Below are 19912 nucleotides of genomic sequence, written 5' to 3'. Positions count from 1 at the left end.
ACCATGTTTTGTGAAATGCCATTGACGTAGCTATGGCTCTCACTTCATGAGCTCTTACTCTGAGAACCTTGAGGTGCTCTTCATCGCACTTAAGGTGAGCTTCCCTTATTACATCCTTTATGAAGAATGTAAGGGCGTTCTTAGAAATCGATCTTTTCGGATCTCTTACAGAGCACCAAAGACTTTCTTCTGTACCTCCCAGCAACTTTTTCTTCTCCAGGTAGAACTTGAGTGCCCTGACTGGACACAAAGTCCTTTCTAGTTCTCTTCCTGTTATGAAGATAGTCCTCTTATCTCAAAGCTCTTGGCCAAGGCTTTGAGGGATTTTCATTTTTTGCTAGAAAAAATGGTTTAAAGGAGCAAATCGCTGAATCCTTCTTAAAACCCACCCACTTTACCTTCCAAAGCTTGCAACTCGCTAATTCTCTTAGCTGTTGCTAATCGCAAAGAGGAATAATGACTTTCTCGTTAAGTCTCTAAAGAAGCTGCGTGAGACGGTACGAATTTTTCCGACATTAGGAACTTGAGGACCACATCCAAGTTCCAGCTAGGTTTCTGGATTACATGGTCTTTCGTGGTTTCGAAAGACCTTATAAGGTCATGTAGATCTTTATTATTGGTCAGATCTATTCCTCTATGTCGAAAGACTGAGGTCCAGCATACTTCTGTAACCCGCCCTTCACTGTTGATACTGCCAGGTTACAGTCTTTTCTCAATATGGAGAAAATCTGCAATTTCAGTTACAGAGGTACTGGAAGAGGATATTTTCTTCCCCTTAACACCCCCATTCTCTAAACAACTCCCACTTCGACTGTATATACTTAGAGTGGAGACTCTTCTGGCTCTTGCCATAGCCTTCGCCAACTTCTCGTGAAAAGCCCCTTGCTCTGACAAGTCCTTCGACAGTATGAAGGCGGTCAGACTTAGAGCGGGGAGGTTTTTTGTGAAACCTGTCGAAGTGGGGTTGTTTGAGAAGATCGTTCCTCAGTGGAAGCGATCTTGGAAAAATCTCACCTAACCACTCCAGCACCTCTGTGAACCAATCGAGAGCTGGCCCGAAGGGAGCGATGAGGGTCATTCTTGTTCCTTCCGAGCAAGCGAACTTCCTCAATACTTCCCCTACTATCTTGAAAGGAGGGAAGGCGTATGCGTCCAAGCCCGTCCAATCTAGCAGAAAGCAGTCTACTGCTACTGCTGTGGATCCGAGATCGGGGAGCAATAGTTCTCTAATCTGTGATTCCTGTTGGTCGCGAACAGGTCTATATTGGGCCTTCCCCATAGATGCCATAGTTTTGCTGCAAATCTGAGGATTGAGAGTCCATTCCGTGGGTAGGACTTGTTCTTTTCTGCTCAACAGATCGTCCCGGACATTTTTCTCTCCCTGCACAAACCTTGTGAGAAGAGAGATCTTCCTTCCTGAGCGCCAAATCAGCAGGTCTTTGCTGATTCGTACGTGGAAAAGGAATGCGTCCCCCCTTGTTTCTTTATATAAGCGAGCTGTTGTGTTGTCCGGTGAATCTGAATCCCCAGAACCTGAGACCTGTTCCTCGAAATGAACTAAAGCTAGATGAATGGCTGTTAGTTCTTTTTTGTTTATGTGCCAGGACACTTGCTCTCCTTCCCAAGTGCCTGACACTTCTTCCGAACCTAGGGTCGCTCCCCACCCTGAATCTGAGGCGTCTGCAAATAACGCTAGGCGAGGGTTCTGTAAGCGAAGGGAGATTCCCTTGCTTAGTTTCTGTGGATCTAGCCACCAGCGGATATTCTCCTTGATCCCTTTCCAGATTGGAAATGTTTCTCCCAGATTGTTGGACTTCCAATCCCATTTCTCCTTCAGATAAAAATTGAAGGGGTCGTAGGTGTAGTCTTCCTAAGGAAACGAACTGTTCCATCGAGGAGAGGGTCCCCAGTAGCTCATCCATTCCCGTCGCGGAACAATGTTCTTTCCTTAAGAAGACTGCCACCTTTTCTAAGCAGCGTTCTCTCCTTTCGCTGCGAAGGATACGCTAGAAAATCTGAGAATCCATCTGAATCCCCAGATAGACAATACTCTGCTGGGGAGTCAGCATGAATTTCTCGCGATTGACTAAAAGTCTAGGGACTTTGTCAAATTTAGAGTGAATAAAGGTCCTCCAGACATTTTTTCTCCGATTGGGCTCTTATTAGCCAATCGTCCAGATATAAAGAGATCCTGATCCTTCCAGATGTAGCCAATAAGCTACATTCTTCATGATGTCCGTGAAGACTTGAGGGGCAGTCGAAAGTCCGAAACACATCGCTCGGAACTGGAATACTTTCCCTTGGAACATGAATCTCAGATATTTCCTTGCTGCCGGATGAATTGGCACAGGGAAAATACGCATCCTGAAGGTCCAGGGACACCATCCAGTCCCCTGGACGAAGAGCAGACAGAACAGAGGAAGACGTCTCCATCGAAAATTTCTTCTCAAGATAAAGAAATTCAGGGCACTGACGTCTAGAAAAACCGGTCTCCATCCCCCCGATGCTTTCGGTACAGGAATAGCCGATTGTAAAATCCTGGAGACTGGAGATCTTGAACCAGTTCTACCGCTTCCTTTGGAAAATCATCTGGTTTTCCACGCTTGCACAATAGCAGCTTTCGGACCGGATCCGAGATCTTTGCAGTAACTCCTTGGAGTTGTCGTCCAAGGGAGGATTTTCCCATGAAGGGGATCAAGTATCCTTTTTTCAGGATCGAGAGGGACCAAGAGTCCGCTCCCTTCTGCGCCCAGACTTTTGTAAAATGGAGTAGTCTGGCGCCTACTTTCGTTCTGGAGGACTCCTGCTCATCTAGACTTCCCGAAGGACCTTCTAGATGGTCTACTCCTTCTATCTGGTCTGCGACCTAAGAGGGGTCCTAGAAGAGGAGGCACCTCGAAAGGGCTGTGAAACAAAAAGAGGGTCTCTCTTTTTTCTCGATAGGCACGGCCAGCCTAAACTTCTTGGCGAGTGAGTGAGGAGATCCTGAGTTGCCTTCTCCGTAAGAGATTTAGCAACCTCTTTAACAGTCTCCTGTGGAAACAGATGCGGGGACAACGGTGCAAAAAGAAGAGATGTTCTTTGTAAAGGTGATACGGCTTTTGCTAGAAAAGAGCTAAAGACCGATCTCTTCTTTAAGACTCCCGTTCCGACAAAAGAGAGGCAAACGTTCTACAGAACCGTCCATAACCGCTCTGTCCAAGCAAGCCAGGACGCTTTAAAAAGTTCCTCCATGGAGACAAAGTCAGTGTCCTGAGCTCTCTTAGCTAACGCTCCCAAAGCCCAGTCCATGAAGTTGAAGACTTCCAGGGTCTTAAAGAGGCCCTTTAGAAGGTGGTCAGCTCACACATGGCCCCATGTTGCTTTAGCAGAAAGCAAAGACTTCCTTCCCTGGAAGAGTCCACTAAGGAAGCGAAATCCGCATCTGCGGATGAAGGGAGGCCTAACCCCATAGGTTCCTTGGTCTCGTACCACCTTCCTGGTTTACCTGTTAACTTGGAAGGAGGGCAGGAAAAAACTGTTTTGCCCGCTTCCCTTCTGGAAGTCAACCACTCTGAAAAGGTCTTTAAGGCCTTTTTCATACAAAGAGCAGGGCGCATCTTGACGAAGGAAGACGACTTGTGAGCTTTTGTGCTCGACATCAAAGATCCTGGAGAAGGAGGGTCAGCAGGATGAAGGGAGTTTCCGAACTCCTTTAGCAGCAAAAGGGAAAGCCTCTTGTAGTCAGAAACTGCTACATCTACGGGCTCCTCCTCTTCCGATACCTGTTCCAACGGATCCACCGAAGGAGACCGTTTGGGAGTGATCGGGCTCTTCCCGGGAGAAGAACTCCTTTCCCGAGAAGGGGAGCGCTGAACGTTCGAACTTCTATACGAAGAGTGAGGCTCCTGTCTGTCCGAAACACTCTTGCGCCTACTAGACTCTTGTTGTCTAGGCCCTTGCGGTTCGCCAGGCTCGCGGCGCTTGAAAGGCTCCTGGCGCCCTGATTCAGGGCGCTTGAAAAGATCCCCGCGTCCTGATTCCTGACGCTTAACAGGCTCTTGGCGCCCTAACTCTTGACGCCTAACGTACTCCTGGCGTCCTGCCTCCTGGCGTCCTGCCTCCTGGCGCCCCTGAACTCCTGGCGCCCTGGACTCCTGGCGCCCTGACTCCTGGCGCCCTGACTCCTGGCGCCCTGACTCCTGCCTTCTAGCAGACTCCTGACGTCCTGAATCCTGTGGTCTGAGAGGCTCTTGACGCCCTTTCTTGCGTCTCGCTGCCTCTTTGCGCCTGCCTGGCTCCTGGTCCTGCAGACCCAAAGGATCCTGATACTTAAATCGGTTTTGTCTATCTTCCGGTTCCTTGAACCTAAACCGATCGAGACTTCTGCTCGATTCGCGGCGTCTCATAGGAGAGAGGCTACGATCTTCCTGTCTACCATGATTAAAAGCCTTACCCGTCATAGGGCACTTTGGAGAAGAAAGCCTATAGGGCGAAAGAACTCTCCTCTCAGGAGAACAACTCCTATCGGACGAGTCTCTCGACGAAGACGATAAATGCCCTGGAGATTGTGAGGGTTCTCTCCTATACGAAGAGGGGCGCTTAGCGGAACTCTTAACAGGGAGCGAAACATCTTTCCTCCTTGTCGAGTCCTTAGCAAAGGAGCCTACTAAAGAAGCTAACTGCTCTTGCAGATTAATCAAAAACTTCTTCGTAGGATCCTGAAGAGAGGGCTCCTCTTGTCTCGTCTTCTTAGGTACCGAAGGCCAATTCTCGGGAAAACGCTCTGGGCTGGAATCAGCCGCGTCTCCTTTAGGCGCCTTCCAGGCTCTCTTCAAAGGGACGCGAAAAGAGAGGCCGAACTCCATCCTCGTTTAGGAGAGGAAGAGTCTGAGGCCGAAAAACACTCCCTTAGGACGCCTTTTCTGCGGCGGAATCCGATGGCAGCCTGGGACTTTACAACAGGATCTGCCGAAGGGACGCCTGACCGTTGGGGATGTTCTGCATCCTCCCTGCGGCTTTCGACATTCCCGCCTCCCCTGGTCCTGGGGGAGTTTGGAAGCGGTCTAGGCTAGGAGCAATGAGGAACGGTCAGACGCCCCCTCCACTGCACTGGGGACACTGCACAAATCACTATCACACAATCTAAACCTTCATTTAGAGCTCGTAACTGAGCTTGAAGTTTCTTGATGGAAGCTTTTACATTTTCCCTCTCTGAAGAAGAATCTTTGGATTCAGAACAGGGAGAAGCAGCTGAGGCTAAGGGAAAATCGTTAGTAGGAGAGTTAACTTCTTGTTCTAGAGAACAAGATCTACTAGATGACCTAGCTGAAGCCTTTCTTACTCTATCTCTCTCAAGCTTCCTAACATATGAAGATAACTCCTTCCATTCAAGCTCTGTAAGGTTCTCGCACTCAACACAGGTATTATTAAAAGAACATTCATTCTCTCTGCATTTAGCGCAAATACTATGAGGATCTACTGCCGATTTTGGCAGCCTTACCTTGCAACCTTCCCTACTACAAACTCTAAACATAGGTGAAGCCTTAGCATCAGACATCGTGAAAGAATAGTCAAAACCAAAGTCGAAAAGCAGTCCACAATAAGCGTATGCCAAGCCAGAGAAAAAACAGAATACGTCACCAAAAAACCAATCCAAATTCTCAGCAAACGAGTAGAAATCCAAGATGGAGGAACGAACAATAGGTGTTGTCCGTTCAACCGACAGAGAAATTATGGCTTAGAAAACGGGAATGGTTCCAGGCCCCGCCACCCAGCGGCGGGAATGGTGGATCACCTGACCTACCTGTCGCGTGTGCCGCGAGTTTTGAAATTCTGTCGGGACGACCGAGTCTATAGCTAAGTATATATCTGCTGGGTAAGTTTTCATGTACAAAAATGGTGTTTTATTACAAGTTTCCTAACATGTAAAGATCATCAAATTATTAGTTATAATATTGTCATGTTCGGTCACTTGTGGTATTTTTTTTTTTTTTTTTTTCCATTTCACCTAATATATAAATGTTTTAAATTTCCATTACCTCGTTGTTTTAGCTCAAATGTATTAGAGAAATGAGACAATGATAGATTAATAGCATAATTCTGGCACAAAATTGCACCATATTTGGCATAAATTCTTGTTTGGACCAACTAGCATAATTTAGCAAAACGGTTGGTAACACTGGTAACGCCACTCAGCATTGTTTAAAGTCCGCAACTAATGTATACAAACATTCAAACATGTGTCGTGTCTTGTACACCTTGCGCGCATTTCGTTTGCTTTTTCGGTGGTATCAACTCTATACGCAGTTACCTTTTGATTCATCATGAGTCCCAACATTACTACTGGCTATCAATCAAAACCTTTTGCTATTGTTAATCTCTGAAATAATGGAAAAGTGTTTACATGGCATCTCGCGTTTTCCTTCTTCAAAATGTTTCCGTCATTTCCAACTCCAAAATAAACCTTAAGTTTCGTCTATCCTCTCCTCTGCATGAAAGTGATGAGCGAAAAACAGATTTAATCAAGCACCCTTGCTTGATTTTTTTTCAAGCGTAGACATATTCTAAAACCATGCTCACACTTGAGGCGCGTGTTTCAGTAGCAAATGCAATACGTATTTAAGTGTTAGGTTTGGAGTGAAGGCAATGTTACGTACGTAGGTTACATGTGCGGTTCGGTAGCGAATGCAATCTTTAAGCTTTGTTAAGCTTGCCGGTAAAGAAGAAGTTAGTCATAGCTTATATCAGAGAAGCCACTATGCCATATTAAGTGCGTAGTAATTAAGAAATTAAGAAGAATCTTTTATGTCGTACTGTAATACGTCAATGTTTGTGTGTAAGATTTGGTAGTGAAACCAGTTACATACGTAACATGTTCGGTTCGGTAGCAATGCAATCTAAGCTTTTTAAGCGTGCCGGTAAAGAAGAGGTTAGCCTTAGCTTAACTCAGAAGCCGCTACGGTATACATTAACCCTTAAACGCCGAAGCGGTAAAAAAAAAAAATGTCTCCCGTGTGCCGGAGGTGTTTCAGAGTGAGCGCGGAAGCGGAAAAAATATTTTTTTCAAAAAATCACAGCGCGCTTAGTTTTCAAGATTAAGAGTTCATTTTTGGCTCATTTTTTTGTCATTGGCTGAAGTTTAGTATGCAACCATCAGAAATGAAAAAAATTATCATATATAAATAATGCGATATATGATAGTGCAAAAATCGAGCTGTGTGCGAAACGGTTAAAGGTAACAAGTTACTTTTTTTTTCGTTGTAATTTACACTAAATTGCGATCATTTTGGTATATAACACATTGTAAAACGATAAAAGCAACACAGAAAATATTATCACAAAATAATGCATGAATTCGTAACGCACGGACGTAAACAAATATTTTTTTCAAAAATTCACCATAAATCTAAATATTGTCCTAGAGACTTCCAATTTTTTTCAAAATGAAGACAAATGATTGAATATTACTATACTGTAAGAATATTAGCTTATAAATGCAGTTTTCGACTATATCTGATGAGTTAAAGTTGACCGCATGTCGAATTTTTTATATATAATTATTTATATGCAATTATTTCTGAAATAAGAAAAGCTACAACCTTCAAATATTTTTCGTTTTATTCTACATGAAATTGCGCACATTTTCATATATAAAACTCTATGAAATGCCTAATATGAAACGGAGCAAATATTCCGAGAATGGAACGTACGTATTTCGGAGATTTGTGGCGGAGAATTCGCGCGCGGAAGGGAGGAAAGTTTTTTTTTTTTTTAATTCACCATAAATCTAAAAATTGTGCTAGAGACTTCGAATTTGTTTCAAGATGAAGATAAATAACTGAATATTACTAGACTGTAAGAGTTTTAGCTTACAATTGCGTTTTTCGACCATTTCGGTAGAGTCAAAGTTGACCGAACGTGGTTTTTTTTCTATTTATCGTGATTTATATGCAAATATTTCAAAAATGAGAGAAGCCACAACCTTCAATTATTTTTAGTAGTATTCTACATGAAATTGCGCACATTTTCATATATAAAACTTTATGTAACGGCTAATTTAAAATGGTGCAAACATTACCACAATCGCACATATGATTTTTTTCGGAAGAGTTACCGCGCGGACGTAAAGAAAAATTATATTGTTATTTTACAATAAAGTTTTGTACATATTTGCCTGGCAGATATATACTTAGCTTACATCTCTGACGTCACGACAGAATTCAAAACTCGCGGCAAACGAGACCGGTAGGTCAGGTGATCTACCCCACCCGCCGCTGGGTGGCAGGTGTATGTACCAATCCCCTTTTCCAGTCATATTTTCTCTTCCACCTGTCTCTTGAGGGGAGGCTGGGAGGGCCATCAATCGTATATATCTGCCAGGTAAGTATGTACAAAACTTTATTGTAAAATAACAATATCATTTTTGTACATGAACTTTCCTGCCAGATATATACTTAGCTGATTGACACCCTTGGTGGAGGGAAAGAGAGAGCTAACAAGGAAAAAGGGGAAACAACATCTGTTGTAGGATACTAACAAACCTTGGTTCTTACCTGATAAGGCTGAAGACTTCATAGGTACTGTCTATTAGTCAGCAAAGCCTGAAGAGCTACAGCGAGGGCGTGACCTACAGCTGAAAAGACTCTTTGGGTCTACCGAAGGGATTTGATATCCGCTTACTCAGTAGAATCCAAGTCGGATCATGTCAATGGGATTTGCCCTCTTAAATGACAGAGCCTGACCACTACCAATGCAGGGAGCTCTAGCACAAACAGATCACCTAACCATTCTAATGTTAGCAATACGAATAGAAAGAGATGCCTACCCGCATCCTCTTTCAAACAACCATAAAAACACAATACAAACAATAAGGGAAAATTTTTTTACAAAGGATATGCTTCAGCTCCCTGCCCCAGCACCGAATCCGCCGATACGTACGGGCCTAACGCGAAGCACTTATCGTAAGTAATCTTGACGTCTCTAAGGTAGTGGTTCGCGAATACTGAATTGCATCTCCAGAATGTTGCTTTCATCAGATTCTGGAGTGACATATTCTTGTTGAAAGCCAAGGACGTAGCAATGGCTCTTACCTCGTGAGCCTTGACTTTCAAAAGCTTTAACTGATCCTCACCGCAAGCCAAATGTGCTTCCTTCACGAGGCTTTCAATAAAGAAGGACCAAAGCAATTTTTAGACAATGGTCTACTGGGATCCTTTACAGAGCACCAAAGTCTGTCCTTATGCCCTTAAGAGACTTCTTCCGCTGGAGGTAGTATCTTAAACTCCTCACAGGGCAAAGAGTTCTTTCTGGCTCTTCCCCTACCAGGGGAGCTAAGCCTGGAACCTCAAACTCCTTGGCCAAGGATTTGAGGGGTTCTCGTTCTTAGCTAGAAAAGAAGGAAGGAAGGAACAAATCACGGAATCTCCTTTGAAACCTACCCTTCCTTCTAGAGCATGAAGCTCGCTAACTCTCTTGGCAGATGCTAAAGCCAAAAGAAACAGAGCCTTCTTCGTAAGATCCTTGAAAGAAGATGACTGGGGTGGTGGGGGCAAACTTCAAGGACCTCAGGAAACGAAAGAACCACATCCAGATTCCAGCTCGGAATTTCAGTCGAGGGTTTCTTGCAAGTTTCGAAAGATCTTAGCAGATCATGTAGATCTTTGTTGTTGGAGATATCTAGGTTCCTGTGCCTAAACACAGCTGCTAACATGCTCCGATATCCTTTGATGGTTGAAACTGCAAGACCGCATTTTTCCCTGAGAAAAACCAGGAAATCTGCGATTTGGGTCACAGAGGTACTGGAAGAGGAAAGCTTCTGGTTTCTGCACCAACGGCGAAAGACGTCCCACTTCGACTGGTAGACTCTCAAGGGTAGAGGGCCTTCTAGCTGAGGCGATAGCCTTCGCTGCCTTAAGCTGAAAACCAAAACCCCTTCGCCTCTGACAAGACTTTTGACAGTCGAAAGCCAATCAGATTGAGAGCGGGGAGGTTTTTGTGATACCTGTCGAAGTGGGGTTGTCTGAGCAGATCTACTCTTTGTGGAAGAGCTCTTGGAAAGTCCACCAGCCATTCAGTACCTCTGTGAACCAATCTTGGGCCGGCCAGAATGGAGCTACCAGCGTCATTCTTGTCGCTTCCGAGGCCGCAAACTTTCTGAGTGTTTGACTCAAAATCTTGAATGGAGGAAAGGCATAGACGTCCAGACCTCTCCAGTCTAGAAGGAAAGCATCCACTGACACTGCTCCTGGGTCTGAGATCGGGGAGCAGTAGAGGTCTATCCTTTTGTTCTTTGCTGTCGCAAATAGGTCGATATGAGGTCTGCCCCATAACCTCCACAGGTCTTGGCAAACTTCTGAGTGCAGAGTCCACTCCGAGGGGAGCACTTGATCCCTCCTGCTCAGGAGATCGGCCCTGACATTCCTTTCTCCCTGTACGAACCTGGTAGGAGAACGATCTTTCCTTGCCTGAGACCACACAGCAATGCCCTTTGCCCTTTTCTGTTTCGTATCAGGGAGAAGGAGTGTGTCCCCCCCTGCTTTCTTATGTAAGCCAAGGCTGTGGTGTTGTCCGAGTTGACCTGAACTATAGCTTTTCGGACGTGGGGCTCGAAGGCTTTTAACGCAAACCACACTGCCATCAACTCTTTGTTGTTGATGTGCCAGGACACCTGTTCCCCCTCCCAGGTGCCTGACACTTCTCTTGACCCTAGGGTCGCACCCCAACCCGTCTCCAATACTTGGTTCGGGATTGGCATGTACAGAGACAGACCTTCTGCAAATCGAGGGTATGCCCCACCACGAAGGTCCTTCTTGATTCCTTTTGATATCATGAAGGAGAATTCCAGATCTAGAGAGAGACCCCTCCAATTCCGGTAAAGGAAGAATTGGAGAGGTCTGAGATGCAACCTTCCTAGAGAAACGAATTGCTCCAGCGAGGAGTGTGTCCCCAACAGACTCATCCACTCCCTCGCTGTGCATGCATCTTTCTCTAGGAAGGTCGTTAGTTTCTTCGGCAACGAGCAATCCTCTCTGGTGACGGATATGCCCGAAAATCTGGAGAAACCATCCGAATCCCCAGATATATCAGCTCTTGACTGGGGATTAATTGTGACTTCTGGAAGTTCACCAGAAGCCCCAACGAACTTGCTAAAGTCAGTGCCTTTTGTAGGTCCTCCAGACATCGTTCTTGTGAGCTTGCTCTGATCAATCGTCTAGATAGAGAGACAGCCTCACTCCCTCCAAATGTAGCCACTGCGCTACATTCTTCATTAAACCCGTGAAAACTTGAGGACTTGAATACTACTTCTTCCCTCTGATGGATCTAGAGAAGGTCTTCCCTCGTTTAGCGGGTCTAGATCCTCTAGAGGAAGAAGCTCTGGCAGGAGGGACTCCTCGAAAGGGCTTCCTGCCTAACTGGAGTTCTATCTCTTGGTTTTAGCCATGGGAAAGAAGTGTGCAGGCGTTCATGGTAGAACTGGGCGAGCATAGTCCAATGTGGTAGCCTTAGCTGAAAGGGCACAAGAAACATCCTGAATGATCTTTTTAGGGAAGAGTTGAGGAGAGAGCTGAGAATACAGGAGAGAGGCTCTCTGAGCATGAGATACTGATTTCGTCAGGAACGAACAGTAAACAGATCTTTTCTTGGTTACTCCCGCTCCGAAAAGGGAAGCTACTTCACTCGATCCATCTCTCACTGCCTTATCCATACACGTGAGAACACTGATAAGATCCTCAGGTGAAATGGAATCCGGGGTCTGCGTCTTCTTGGCCAAAACGCCCAAAGACCAGTCTAGGAAGTTAAATACCTCCAGGACTCGGAACATTCCCTTCAACAGGTGGTCAAGCTCATTCATCCCCCATCTCGTCTTAGCAGACATGAGGGCAGATGCGTCGAGAGGAATCCACCAGTGAAGAGAAGTCGACCGTCATGCCGAATGGATGGAAAGAACAATGGCCCAAGGGTTCTTCCCGACCGTTTGCATACCAGAATCCTAGCTTTCCAGTTAGCTCTTAGGAAGGAGGGAAAGAAGTAACACCGTCTTCCCTTTCTCTTCCTTCGAAAGAAGCCACTCACCAAAACCTCTCAGCGCCTTCTTCACAGAGATTGCAGGCTTCATCCTGACACAGGATGAAACCTTCGAAGTTTTCGAGGTCGAAAATAACGATAGAGGCGAGGGCGGGGCGACAGGAGAAAGGGCGTCTCCAGAATTCCTGAAGCAACAGGTCCGTCAAACGCTTGTATGAGGAAAGGACGGAGAATCTTTAGGAATTCTTCTTCCGAGGGATCCTGTTCTTCTTTCCGCCGAAGATCCTTCACGATCCTTACGATGAATAGGCTGTCTTGTCCTCAGCCGAGAGTCCATCCTTGGAAGAACGTCTGGAAGAACTCTGACATCTAACCGGGGAAGTCATAACTTCCGTTTGAGGATTCTGCCTAAAAAATCCTTCTTGTCCGGATGAGGGCGTTACTCTAGGCTCTTGGCGCCTAACGAACGCTAGGGCGAAAATCTGGCGAAGAGCGCCTACTAGGCGAAAATCGTCTATCAGGCTCCTGGCGCCTGTCTAAGGAGAGCGGCTGCCTGGCGAAGAGCGCTTGCCATGCGGGAAGCGCTATCAGGCTCTTGGCGCCTGGTCTTCTAAAGGATGAGCGGCTGCCTGGGCCGAAGAGCGCTTCGCATTGCCGGGAATGCCGGGAAGCGCTTATCAGGGCTGCTTGGCGGCCTGCATTGCGAGGAGAGCGAATCTCTGGCGACGAGCGGCTCCTACGGGATGAGAAGCGTTACTGACAGATTCCCAGCGCCTAACTCGAGGAGAGCGAAAATCGGTTAGAAGATCGCCTTGTAGAAGAGAGCCTACCAGGTCTTGGTGCTGCTAAGCGAAGGGCGGCTGACAGGAGAAGAGCGCCTGTCTACCGAAGGGCGGCTGACAGGAGAAGAGCGCCTGTCTACCGAAGGGCATCTGGTCACAGGAGAGCGGAAGCCTGAAGGAGAGCGGCTACCATGAGAAAAACGCCTACCAGGCTCCTGGCGTCTGCCAGCGGGAGAGATCCTGTCTCGAGACGAGCGCCTGTCGGGAGAGGCTCTCTTACGGGAAGCATGCTCTCGTCCGACGAGAAACTATGTCCGCAGGAGAGCGCCTGTCCGTTGAAGAGCGCCTCGTACTACGATCCAACCTGGAGAGAGGGCGGTTACTGACGAATAGCGAAAACCTGGAGAAGAGCGCCTGGACTTCTTTACCGGGAGCGAGACGTCCTTCCTACGACGAGAAGTCACAATCAATGAGTCAGCCAGAGCCGTAATCTGCGCCTGCAGACTAGCCAAAACACGTGTAGGAGATTTAACAAAGTCCTTCACGGGAGACGCAGCTCGATCCTTACTAGGAGAGCGAGACTCCAAAGAAATCCTCGGTTTCTTCACATCCAATCCAAGATCTTCCGAAAAAACTTGAGGGCTGGAGGGGAGAGCGGAAGAAGCTTGCCAGGCTCTCTTCGACGGCCGACTAAACCGAGAAGCTTCCGACCCGGAGCCAACCACCGCGTTGGGCGAAGGAGTAAGGCGAAAGACGAGAAGCATTTGCCGTAAAGACTTCTCTCTTGGCTTGTGATCCAAGGTAGCCTGGGGAACGAACATCATGGCGCTACCGAGGGGACGCCTGACCGGTGGGGATTCTCCCTAACCTTCCTTCGGCTTTTCGACTTTCTTTCCGCTCCTCCCACTGGGTCTGGGAGTCTGGAAGAGGTCTAGGCCTAGAAGCATTAGGGAGACGAATCAGACGCACTCTCCACTGCACTGGGATCACTGCACAAATCACTATCACTCTTACCTTCTAGCACTTTAATTTTCAACTCCATGCTGCGAATAGTGGCTCTCATAGTGTCCACCTCCGAAGGCGCATCTTCGGGTTCGATGGAGGGAGCAGGGGCTGAAACTGGTAAAGGCGCTACGTCTACAACAGGGTTATCAACTTCAAACTCGCTAGCGCGAGACCTACTAGAACTCCTAGATGAAGCTTTCCTAACCTTGTCCTTCTCAAGCTTTCTTACATAAGAAGAAAGCGCCTTCCATTCTTCTTCATTCAATTTTCCACATTCATTACAAGGGTTAATAAATGAGCAGTCATTCCCCCTACACCTCATGCATACTGTGTGAGGGTCTACCGCAGCTTTCGGTAGCCTCACCTTACAATCGCTAACAGAACAAACTCTGAACATAGTTGATTTCTTAATCTCTAAATCAGACATAATGAAATTCCAAGAATAATCAAAAGAATAATAAAAAACCGGTCCACAAATCGCAAATGCCAAGCCAAGGAGCAGGTACTTTACCAAAAATCCGATGAAACAATCCAGGGCGAAAACAAGTAATAATCCAAAATCGAGAGGTATCAACAACAGATGTAGTCGACATCGGCGACAGAAAATATATGACTGGAAAGGGGGATTGGTTCATACACCTGCCACCCAGCGGCGGGTGGGGTAGATCACCTGACCTACCGGTCGCGTTTGCCGCAAGTTTTGAATTCTGTCGTGACGTCAGAGACGTAAGCGAAGTACAGGCAGTCCCCGGCTTACGACGGTTCCGGCTTACGACGTTCCGAGGTTACGACGCTTTTTCTTAAATATTCAATGGAAATTCCGTCCTGGGTTACGACGCTTGTTCCGAGGTTACGACGCTGACGCTTCCGACGCTCCGAGTTAACGACGCTTTTAAAAAACGCATGCTATGATAAAAATCCTTTATAGTTTAGCACAGTACATAATAAAAATATGTTTTTGGTTACATTACAACAAAAATTTTGAGGTTATGATGATTTTTGACACTTTTTTTTCGTATTTTTTGAATTTTTTTAGTGACGCCGCATATGCGGAACTAGTTTGCGGGCGAATGAATACACTAGCTTGGGATGCGCAGTTTAAAACAGTCCAAAAGCGCAAATATAATGAAAAATCATTGCTTGTTTCCAGTACATAATTAAAAAAAAACTAAGTTTTCTGGTTAGATTACAACACAAATTCCAAGGTTACGACGTTTTTTTTGTTATGCTTTTTAACGATACCTCATATGCAGAAACTAGTTTTTGAGCGGAGGTGCATAAATTAATTAACGCTATTAAACTGTATGGTAAATTGACCGAACAACGACCTCAGGACGGTCGAGGACGCCAAGCGTAACAATACGAAAGGACGCCACTTCAATCGCGTGCCTGCCTGCATTTCACTAGGTTGTGAGCTGAGAACGTTGCTGAAATTCCTTGCCACCATTTTCGCAAATTTACAATGGCTCCTAAACGCCAAAGTACTTCCTCCGATGATAGTTCATCCAAGAAGAGGAAGGTCATCACGATGGGAGGTCAAATATGACGTGATAAGCGTTCGGAGAAGGAGAAACTAACACCGAAATAGGCCGTTCTTTAGGCTTGAGCAGGACCACGGTGGTTAACCATTGTGAAGGATAAGGAACGTATTCTGAAGCATGTTAAGGATGCTGCACCGATGAAGTCAACGGTGATAAAACGAGAAGCAACGTAGCCAGAGCATTGTTGAAATGGAGAAATTGCTCATGATCTGGCTGGAGGACCAGAACAGCGACGTGTTCCGGTGAGCTTAAGTGTGATCCAGGAGAGGCTAGAGCGCTGCATGAGGCAGTAGTGAAAAAGTTTGGCGAAGGCAGTGTTGGTGGTGAATTTTCTGCGAGTAGAGGTTGGTTTAACCGTTTTAAGGCTCGTGCAAATTTGCATAATGTGAAGCTGCAAGGTGAAGCTGCTAGTGCTGATAGCGAAGCAGCAGAAAGTTTTCCAGGTGGTTTGGCTGAGATATTAAGGATGGTGGTTACACGGCTGACCAAGTCTTTAATGTGGATGAGACTGGATTATTTTGGAAAAGAATGCCAAATCGAACGTACCTTTCCAAGGAGGAGAAGTCAGCACCTGGCCATAAAGCTGGAAAGGAGCGACTGACTTTGCTGTTTGGGGCCAAATGCAAGTGGTGATTTGAAACTGAAGCCCTTGCTGATGTATTTGGCCGAGAATCCCAGGGCTTTCAAGGGCATTTTCAAGAGTCAACTCCCTGTGATTTGGAAAATCTCAACAAGAAGGCGTGGGTTACCTTAATGGGTCTTCGAAGATTGGTTCAATGACCATTTCGTGCCAGCAGTGGAGCGGTATTTGACTTCGAAGGGTCTGCCTTTTAAGCCCAGCCCTCTTAGTCCTGGACAATGCCCCTGGTCACCCTTCAAATTTGAGCGACATGCATCCTAATGTGAAGGTGTGTACCTCCTACCCAATACCACATCGCTGATACAGCCAATGGACCAGGGAGTAATAGCTAATTTCAAGGCTTACTACCTTAGAAGACCATACGTTTTGCTTTGAGGGCCATAGAAGCTAACAAGGAGTTGACACTGAAGGCAATTCTGGAAGGGCTACAACATTGCAGATGCAGTGAAGAACATTGCAAGTGCTTGGGACGAGGTGAAGACGACCACTTTAAATGGGGCCTGGAGGGAAACTGTGTCCACAGTTTGTGCACAGTTTTGAAGGCTTTGACCAGGCAGAAGACGTCGAGATGTGACGAGGAAGATCGTAGGGCTAAGCAAGAGAGCTGAAACTAGATCTTGAACCTGATGATGTAACAGAGCTGCTGGCTTCCCATGGAGAGGAATTGTCCTGCAGAGGACTTACTAGAACTTGAACAACAAATGATTGAGGAAGAGGAGGCGGCACCAGAGCCAAAAACCCAGGTCATTAACTGTGAAAGGCTTGTCAGAGGGTTTTACTCATCTGGAGAGAGCCTTGGCTTCTTTGAGGCAAGAAGACCCTAACGTTTCTAGGTTTGACAAAATCAAGAGAGGAATCATGGATTTGGTGACTTTCTACAAGGAGACCCTGAAGGAGCAAGACGAAGAGAAGTGTGCAGTCCAGGCTTGACACTTTCTTTCACAAGTCTCCAGTACCACCACCTCCCACTCCTAGTCCTGGTAAGGATTCTGAACTGTTTTAACTAATTTATGTGTTTACATAGTGTACATATTAAAATGTGATTTTAATTTTTTTTTAATGTAACAACTAAATGTAAGAGTAAATTGTAACTTCATAAATTTTCATCATTTGTAATTTTTATTTTGCAGAGTGGTTGACATTCCGAATCCCCCCTGTAATACCTGGTGACAGTTCCAGATCTCCCCCTGTACTACCTGTGACAGTTCCAGATCTCCCTGTACTACCTGTGACAGTTCCAGATCCCTTTTATACCTGTGACAGTTCCAGAATACCTGTACCTGGACCCTCTGTATCAGCCCGCCCACCTGTACGTGTACAATCAGGTAAGCAATTTCATTTTCTCTTTCATTTTCATGTTGGAAATTGTTTACACCCTACATACATACGTACACTAACTTACATAGTGGTACAATGTGTTTGATGTTGCATAACCTTATTATTTTTTTTTTTTTTTTCATTTCAGACCCCTTTGATAGTGACAGTGACCCAGATGACCCTGAGCCTTTCCATGGTTTTGATGCCTCGCCCTATACATCAGGTAAGAAGGAATCCTTAACAAATTTGTATAAAATGTTTTATAAATTGCTAATAGAAATTTTATTAAAAGTGTACATATGCTACAATTACATCCACCTTATAATATATTTATGTACCCTATCATTCTTTCCAGATGTAGATGTTCCTCATCAGTTGATACGAGTATCACCTCTCCAGAGCCCAAATCAGTTGATACGAGTAGTATCACCTCTCCCATTCCTTCAGGTAAAAGAATTCTTCATTTTTTATATTGAACATACGTATTACACACTACATATGTCAAACAGTAATAACATGTGCAGTAGTTACAGTAGTAGTAACTATCATTTATATATTTATCATCATTCCAGACTCCCAAGCACCTGCCCATCCCACTCCATAGCCCAGCCACCCACTCTCATGTACCATATGGCCATCCCAGTAAGCAAGCCAACCACTAAGCATTTGGTAAGGACATTTTTTTTTTTATTAATGTTTTATATTACATATGTAATAACCATGTTATGTATGTAACATACATACTATATAATCATATGTACTATTACATTATCATTCCCAGACTGGCATGCACCCGTGACTTACATAAACCAGACCTCTACATAGCCTACATGTCTTCATTTTGCTGAAGGTAAGGAATTCTCAGTTGTGTTTAATGTTTGCATACCGACAATCAAATTTTGTGCAGCCTAAGTGGTTACATAACTGTCCTTTAAGTTTAATTAATTCTTCATTCCAGGACTGCCCATCATCCTAGCCTGTTATCTGTGATAAAGCACACTGAAGTTAGGTTTGGAATGCATCCTTATCATGAATGCTCTACACCTCCACCTCCAATCCTCTCCCACAACCTAGGTAACAGCTTTGAGATACACTAAAAGTTGGTAAGTTATGTAAGGAATTTCTAAATTAAGTTTTATACTACATGTTATATGTGATATTAAACCACTGTATGGTGCATATTACTGTATGTAACTTACTATGCATAGAGTACTTACTGACAAAATTATTTTTTGTACATTCCAGAACCCCCTGAATGATGTAGGCTATGGGCCACATAAGACTTTGTCCATCCAGGGTTTACATTGAACGACAACTTTACAAACTAAACAAAAGTAAGGAATTAATTAACATACATTAACTCTTTAGTACTCTTGATATATCTACAGTAATTAACATATTGCATTCACAACTTTCTGTAGTGTATATTTTGTACACTAATTTTGTTACTTTTTCCTTCCAGAACCAAACATTTTTCACACAACTCCAGGTTGTTACTAACAAATTACTACTACAAGTTTCATCAAGGGATAACTACAAGTAGAAGCACCATTTTTGGATGGAAAAAACCTTCAGGAAAGTATACGTATCACATGTAACATGTAGTGTAACAAAGTATGAACAGTAAGGTTTTTACATACAGTAGTACATATTACATACGTACATAACTTTTTTTTACAGGAATTTCCAACCAAGTTTGATTATGTACATACATGTTATAAACCACTGTACGTATGGTTACTGTATGTAACTTACTAACATACATACATGACTTAACTTTGATACTTTTTTTGGTACATTCCAGAAAAACCAGGACCCCCTCCATGATACAGGCTATGGGGAGGGCCACATAAACAAACTTTGTCCAGGGTTACTACATAACATAAAGGTAAGGAATTATACATAGTGTAGTAAACATACATTAAGTTTTATACGTACATACTAAAAAAAAGTGACCAAGATCTCTCACATGGGATAAGTGATCAAGGTCCCTCATGGAATTACGTACATACTGTACACTCCCTGCTGAACAGGGGGTGTAGACCAATCATTTATACTATGCATACCAGTTGATATTAAACCACTGTTGGTGCATATTACTGTATGTAACTTACTATGCATAGAGTACTTACTGACAAAAATTATTTTTTTGTACATTCCAGAACCCCCTGAATGATGTAGGCTATGGGGCCACATAAGACTTTGTGCATCCAGGGTTACATTGAAACGACAACTTTAAACTAAAGGTAAGGAATTAATTAACATACATTAACTAAGTTTTATACATGTTATATATGATATTAAACCACTGTATGTGCATATTACTGTATGTAACTTACTATGCATAGAGTACTTACTGACATACTAATTATTTTTTGTACATTCCAGAACCCCTGAATGATGTAGGCTATGGGGCCACATAAGACTTTGTGCATCCAGGGTTTTACAAAGCAGGACAACTTTAAACTAAAAGTAAGGAATTAATTCAACATACATTAACTTTTTTACTCTTGATATAACTCAGTAAGGAATTATAAACTAAAATAAGGAATTAATTAACATACTTAAACTCTTTTACTCTTGATATCTAAGTTTACATATTGCATTCAGGACTTTGTGTA

At 44.5% G+C, this 19912-nt stretch overlaps 1 long non-coding RNA gene across 1 annotated transcript in view; it reads right to left on the bottom strand.

Moving 5' to 3' along the window:
• The window catches only part of LOC135202930 (uncharacterized), a 473176-nt gene that overhangs the window by 147938 nt on the left and 305326 nt on the right, over positions 1–19912 (bottom strand). The gene's annotated exons all lie outside the window — the stretch shown is intronic.

This window comes from Macrobrachium nipponense, chromosome 33 (assembly GCF_015104395.2).
Source record: "Macrobrachium nipponense isolate FS-2020 chromosome 33, ASM1510439v2, whole genome shotgun sequence".
Lineage (NCBI taxonomy): Eukaryota > Metazoa > Arthropoda > Malacostraca > Decapoda > Palaemonidae > Macrobrachium > Macrobrachium nipponense.
This window is presented reverse-complemented; position numbering and strand designations above follow the sequence as displayed.